The following is a 7,186-nucleotide window of genomic DNA, read 5'->3' as shown; positions in this document are numbered from 1 at the left end:
TTAAGGGCCTCGAAAATCCAATTTTCCCAGGCCTTTGTTATTTTGACACATTTACAGCGTGTTGTACGCTATTCCTAAACCACGCCAGCTAATCCTGGCAGGTTGACAAATGGCGGGCCACGTCACAGCTGCAGCTCTACCATAAAAACGGAGCTTTCAACAGGGATGAGTTGCAGGTAGCAGAACTTTTGTTCCACAGGTCTTTGAGCACTTTTTCCAGGCCCACTGAAGTTGGAGGTGTTGCAGCTGAGATCTATCTACTTTGGTACCTCCTGTGAAAACCCTCTCCCCACTTGGACTGAGCGATTCCCCAATGGAGGTATCTACCAGCAGCATGGGAAACATGTATTTCCTTTCATTCCGATTCGGACGAGTAGCAGCCACGGCAGTGGCAGAACAGCAGCAACAGCAGCAGGAGTGCCAACCTGCTGCTCACCCACCTGACCCTGAGTGAGCAGCAGTGCCAAAGGAGGCTGAGACTTTCGTGAGAGGTTGTCGGAGACATCTGTGCAATGCTGCACCAACACCTGGAGCCCAGAGGATCCGGTGGACACCCCTTACCAGTGACTGTCAAAGTCACCACCGCACTCAATTTTTTTGCTTCAGGGTCCTTCCAGGGATCATCAGCGGCATCTCCCAGTCGGCCACCCACAGTTGCATCACGCAGTTTACCGATGCCCTCTTTGCAAAGGCGCACAGGCACACAATTACATCAACTTTTCAACGGATCAAACAACTATAACCACGTGTGCAGTTGGATTTGCAAATATGGCAGGCTTGCCAATGGTGCAGGGCGTCATAGACTGTACACATGTGGCTCTGAGGGCACCCTATCAGAACCCAGCTATTTTTGTCAACCGCAAGGGCTTCCACTCCCTCAATGTACAGCTGGTGTGTAACCACAAGAAGGAGATTTTGCATGTTTGCGCCAAGTACTGTGGCAGTTGCCATGACTCGTTCATCCTGCGGCAGTCTAGTGTGCCTCCGCTCTTCAAGCCGCCAAACCAACTTAACGGGTGGCTACTTGAAAACAAGGGCTACCCCCTGAAGACGTGGCGAATGACGCCGATCAGGAGGCCAGCAAACAAAGCTGAGGTGCGCCACATTTCGACAAGGTCCATCATCGAACAAACCATCGGCTTGCTGAAGATGCGATTCAGATGCCTTGACTGATCAGGTGGAGCCCTGCAGTACTCAGCAGCCAGGGTCTCCAGAATGGTCATGGTCTGCTGTACGCTGCACAACATCGCACAGCATCGTGGCTTGCAGCTTCCTGAGGAGCAAGTGGCTCAGTACATAGCCTCCTCAGATGAAGAGGAGGAGGAGGATGACCGAGCGGATGTGCATCAGCCAGCAACAGCAGCAGCATGCGAGCACATTGTTGGCCGGAATGCAAGGGATGCACTCATCTTGGCCAGATTTGCTTAGGCTGCCCATTCTAGCACATGTGCTTGGCTCCTTCTTAGCACAAGATACACATTGGACATGACTCTTTGGCTTCCTCTCTGGCCGCAATGTGGAATTTCCAAAATTGAAATCACAGAGGCCATAACGTAAACAGCTTGCCATCACCAGAGTTTAATACATTCACCAAGGGATGGCATTTAATTATTAAACACAAAAAAACACCCAAGTGACTGCCCATGTGATTAATTGTGCTTTATCTTCCTCTTGTGTGTGCTCCTACGTGGTGCTTCCCCTGTGGCTTCAGCAGAAGTGGAGGCCCCTTGCTCACTTTCATGCTGCTCCTGCTTCGACATCTTTGGCGGGCGTCCTCTGGGTTTGCGAACCTGTGAGGGCTCGCCAAAAGTCTGCTCCTCCTGCGGCTGTGCAGGGACTGAGACGCCCATCTCAGTTGGGTGAGGACTCTGGTGGGGCTCTGACTGAGGGCAACGTAGTGGCATGGAAGTGTGAGTGCTTGGAGAGGAGCCCCCACTTCCTTGTTCTCTGCCACCAACATCTCTCATGGACCAGCCCCACCTCAGCACTAGCAAGTGGCTTGACAGCACCTTGCTGCACATCAGGGAGTCCATGAGGACCCGTGTCTGCACTGGCAGTCCTATTGCTGAGGACTTCCATGAAGCTCTGGTCTCTGATCAATAGCTGGCCATCGCTTCTCCAGAGATGTCAGTCTATCCTGAACATTGATCGTGTTTCCAACACTCTGGTGACTTATCTTCTCCATGGCCCTAGCCATCGTCTGCAGAGAGGCAGCCATCGATACCATGGAGGTAGCCAACCTTTCCAAGGAGATGCGTTCATGCGCCAATGACTCCACAAAGGCTCTGTTCATATTTGAGTTGGACTCCTCCATCCTCTCCACACACGCAGTGACCCTGGAGACAAAACCTGCCAGAGACTCCTGCACTTGTTCCTGGAGTTCCAGCACCGCTCTCCTGCCAGATGGACCCGGAGGCACAGGGTGTACATGCAGCTGAGCAGAGCTAGGAGAGTCCTGCGACCTCCGACGAGGACTCTCCACCACTGTCCCTGTCTCCACCACCTGCTGATGCTCACTTGTGAGCTGTGATGCACCAGGTGACAACTTTGCTCTATCTCCCAAAGGTCCCATTGAGGTGTGCATATCTGCGCTGGTGCTGGGTGCACTTACATCTGCTGACCCTGCATCCTCAGAGGTTGCAGGTTCCTCTGAGGAGCCTTCCGCCTCGAGCTCTTCCTCCTGGACAGTGGGGAGGGGGGCTGTCGATGGTCCTGTGGGGGAGTAAAGGAATGAGTTAGCGATGTTATGGTAGTGTGGCATGCACATGCAATAGCGCAGATGATCAATTGCCATTCTATAAATGTACATTTGCAGCCATTCTAGTGACTCCTGCAATGTAAAAGAGAGAGATGCAAAACTATTCTGTCACCAGCTTGCTCTGCTGCGCCCGTCTGTCCGTCCCCCACTTCCACCTCCACCTCAGCGCCAACGATTTCCAGCATTGGTCCAATGGGTGATGGAAGGTGGCCCTCCTCCAGTGTTCGCCGTTTCCCTTTTATTGTGGGCTATCTTTTCCTGCAATGAGGGAGACAAATGGAGTTTGAGTGAGAATGATGGAGTGAGTGTAGAGAGTCCAGAGCATAGATGCTTAGAAGGAGACAAAGATGGAGTGAAGTTCCATTTCCAATGGCCCTCCCTGTGTGTTGTTAGTCATTGTCATTGCATAACATTGATAGGGAGTGTGAGGGCAGTACAGTCGAATAGTGAAGTAATTGTGTTCATAGAGTGAGAGGGATGGTTAAGGGTGCAAGGGTTGTAAGGTTAAAGTGGGATGTGTAGGAAGAGGTTGACAGTGCAGAGTGCTGATGATGAGAGGAGAAGGGGAGCAGAATGAGGGTCAAGCTGATCTTACAAGGTCATTGAACCTTTTGCGGCACTGCAGCCATGTTCTGCTGCACACAGATCTGGAGGTTACATCCCGTGCCAGCTGCACCCAGACAGCCTTGGTGAGGAGAAGAGCACCTCCTTGCTAGCTCGCACCCCCTCGACCAGAATACTCAGAGACTCATTGGAGAACCTCGGGGAGGCCTTGGCTCTCGAGTTGGCTATCTCTTCTCAGTGAAGTGTTCAGCAGCCACAAAACAACAATGAAATGTGCCAAGGGAGCAAGCAGCTCTTAAATGAAGCTGCATAACTGGCGTCAGCAGAGGCGCGTTTCAGTCCAAAAAGAGTAATTGGCCCAGGGGAACCCACACGCCCGGAATTAATTGGGCAATTCGGGGAAAATCCCAACTTTTTCCCACCTGACAGTGAAGGCGGGTTTGGAACCTGCCTGCTCCCAACCCACCTCCAATGGGAAAATCGCCCCCAAAGTACCACATAGAAGGCTGGTTAACAAAATTGAGGCACATGGAATAGGTGGGTCAGTGGCAGCTTGGATAAGGAATTGGCTTAAGGACAGAAAACAGCGAGTTGTGGTAAATGGCTGTTTTTCAGACTGGAGGATGGTAGACAGTGGTATTCCCCAAGGGTCAGTGCTGGGGCCACTGCTTTTTTTGATATATATCTAACTGACCTGGATATTGGAATACAGAGTAGAATTTCTAAATTTGCCGATGGCACCAAACTTGGGGGTGTGGCAAACAGTGATGATGATATCAATCGACTGCAACAGGACATAGAAAGGCTAGCAGAATGGGCAGACAAGAGGCAGATGGAATTTAATACAGAGAAATGTGAGGCGATGCATTTTGGCAGAAGGAGCAGGGAGAGGCAATATACACTTAATGGCACAGTTTTAAAGAGTGTGCAGGGACAGAGGGACCTGGGAGTTAATGTGCATAGGTCCTCGAAGGTGGCAGGACATATTGAGAGAGTGGTTAGGAAAGCGTATGGGATCTTGGGCTTCATAAATAGAGGTATTGAGTACAAAAGTAGAGAAGTTCTGCTGAACCTTTATAAAGCGCTGGTTAGGCCACAACTGGAGTATTGCGTCCAGTTCTGGTCACCACACTTTAGGAAGGATGTGAAGGCCCTTGAGAGGGTGCAGAGGAGATTTACCAGAATGGTTTCGGGGATGGGGGATTTTAGCTACAAGGACAGGTTGGAGAAGCTGGATTTGTTTTCATTAGAGCAAAGGAGGTTGAGGGGTGATTTGATAAGAGATGTACAAGATTATGACGGGTTTGGATAGGCTAGACAGGAAAAGGCTGTTCCCACTAGTTGACAATACAAGGACTGGGGACACAGATTTAAGGTTTTGGGCAAGAGATACAGGGGGGATGTGAGGAAAAACTTTTTTACGCGGCGAGCGGTGATGACCTGGATTTCGCTGGAAGTGGTGGAAGGAGAGACACTCAGGCCCCAATTTTCTGGCAGCCGTCGGGTGGCTTTTCATGCGGCCGGGGGCCAAAAATCGCCGAAAAAGCAGGTCGCAACCCCCCCCGCCTGATTCCCTGCCCCGTCCGACTTTCGGACCACCGTTTCTCCGCGACCCAATTCAGTCCCGCCCGCCACTGGCGGGGCTGGCCGTCGGAACACTAATTACCACTTATTTCCATGTTTAAAGCCGATTTTCAGGGGCCATTGCGATTTTGTGAGGTTCCCCATGCTAAACACGCCTGCGGGGAACCCCGCTGATGAGACCTGGCGTGAAGCTTGCCGGCTTGCTTGTTGTCAGCTGCAGGTCATTCGGGAAAGCTGCGATTTAAAGGGATAGCATTTGTTTGGTGAAGGACCTTGTTGCTGCAGGCTTGGGGCTACTTCTTCAAGGCTTAGGCACAGCTGTGGAAGGTTGGAGCCTCACACACTTCTCCAATGCGATCTCCTAGGAAGCCCCCTCTCGCCACCCTCACTCAGCGCTTCCTCAGCGGAGGCATCTACGAGAAGCATGGGACGCCTTTTTTTCCTTCCCTTCTTGCCATTAGAGGATCTCCAGCAGCAGAGGCGGCAGCAGCAGAACCAGGAACAGCAGGATGAGCACCAGGAGCACCAGGCTGCTGCTCACTCACCTGAAGCTGCACAGGCCAGAAGGGGCCAGCGCTTGGAAGTGGCTTGAGAGCACCTTGCTGTGCTTTAGGGGGCCATGGGGACCCGTTTCTGCACTGGCAGTCCTACTCAGAAGGACTTCCATGAAGGTCTGGTTTCTCTGTTCAATAGATGGCCAACGCTGCTCAAGAGAAGTAATTCTCTTATGAGTACTCACCATGTTTTCCGTACCCTGGCGAGTTATCTCCTCCATGGAGGTTACCAACCTTTCCATGATGATGCGTTCATGCGCCAATGACTCCACAAAGGCTCTGCGCATGGTCGCTATGGACTCCTCCATTCGCTCCACACTCGCAGCGACCCTGGAGACAACACCTGCCAGAGACTCCTGCATCTGTGCATGGAGATCCATCACCTCTTCTCTTGTGGATAGACCTAGAGGCAGAGGGTCGACATGCAGCGCAGCTGAGCTGGCAGAGTCCTGCGCCCTCCGACGAGGACTCTCCACTGCTGTCCCTGTCTCCAGAATCTGCTGAGGCTCACTTGTGAGCTGTGAAGCACCAGGTGACAACACTACTCTATGTCCCGAAGGTCCCCCCGAGGTGTGAGTGTCTGCGCTGGTGCTGGGTGCGCTTACTTCTGACGCTGTGCCCTCAGAGGTTGGAGCTTCCTCTGAGGAGTCTGGCTGCACAGCCTCTTCCTCCTCCACAGTGGGGACGGGGGCTCTGGATGGTCCTGTGGGGGAGTAGAGGAAGGAGTTAGAGATGTGATGCCAAGGTTACATGCACATTCGAGTTGACATCTGCTGACATCTGCATCCATGCAGCCTTGGTCTCAGTGGGAGGCCTCTTCCTGCCTGACCTAGGGAAGAGGACCTCCCTGTGGGCCCTAGCCCCATCCAATAATGCCTGCAGTGAAGCTTCATCGAATTTGGAGGCAGCTCGGGGTCTGGCACTGGCCACAGCTGCTGCAGGCTCCTCTGCCATCCTGTATGGTTCGTTTGGAAGCCTTCAGAGGATGCAGTGCTTGCTATGGACCTTGAAAGCACCACAAATGATGACATCATACTGTGGGGCTTTCTGACTAGAAATGGACAATTAGCAAGGCTTCCCACATGCTGGGAATTAATTGGCCACTTGAGGGAAAATTGCGTGGAGCTGGCTGACATTTTTTTTGTGTGTCAGAACCCCACATTCGGGGGAATCCGACCATTTCCCACACAAGCCACAAAATCGGGCCCTCAGTGTTTTCAAGGGGAGACTGGATAGGCACTTGAGGGAAATAAACTTGCAGGTCTGCGGGGGAATGGGACTGACTGGATTGCTCTACAGAGAGCCGGCACAGACTCGATGGGTCGAATGGCCTTCCTCTGTGCCTTTATTACTCTATCTTCTACAGGCTCAATCCCTACTTTCTCTGTGTTCTAGTAGCTGTGCTAGTGTAGGAGGCAGGGGGAATGTAGGTTGCTGTGATGTGCTAGGGTCTATGGTGACATTTGCTCTGATCTCATCTTGGGAAGAACCTACAGGAAGAGATAAGGAAGAAGGTTTACCGCATGCCTCCAAGGCAAAGCCTTCAATCAGAGATAACCTAATACATTTTGAGTAACACATTGTAAGTGTAGCCAATGCAGTGAAGATTAAGGAAGTGAACCAGTATAAGAAGGATATCTGAGCAGCTCAAAATAGGCCATGTCCCTCCCAGTGGCAGGACTTTATAAATAAGCTTTCATAGTGTATCTGTTGGCAGTAATTGTGA

This window comes from Somniosus microcephalus, chromosome 9 (assembly GCF_052327205.1).
Source record: "Somniosus microcephalus isolate GS21.2 chromosome 9, FLI_Smic_1.0, whole genome shotgun sequence".
Taxonomy (NCBI): Eukaryota; Metazoa; Chordata; class Chondrichthyes; order Squaliformes; family Somniosidae; genus Somniosus; species Somniosus microcephalus.
The sequence above is the reverse complement of the archived record's forward strand: the minus strand, read 5'-3'. Positions refer to the sequence as shown.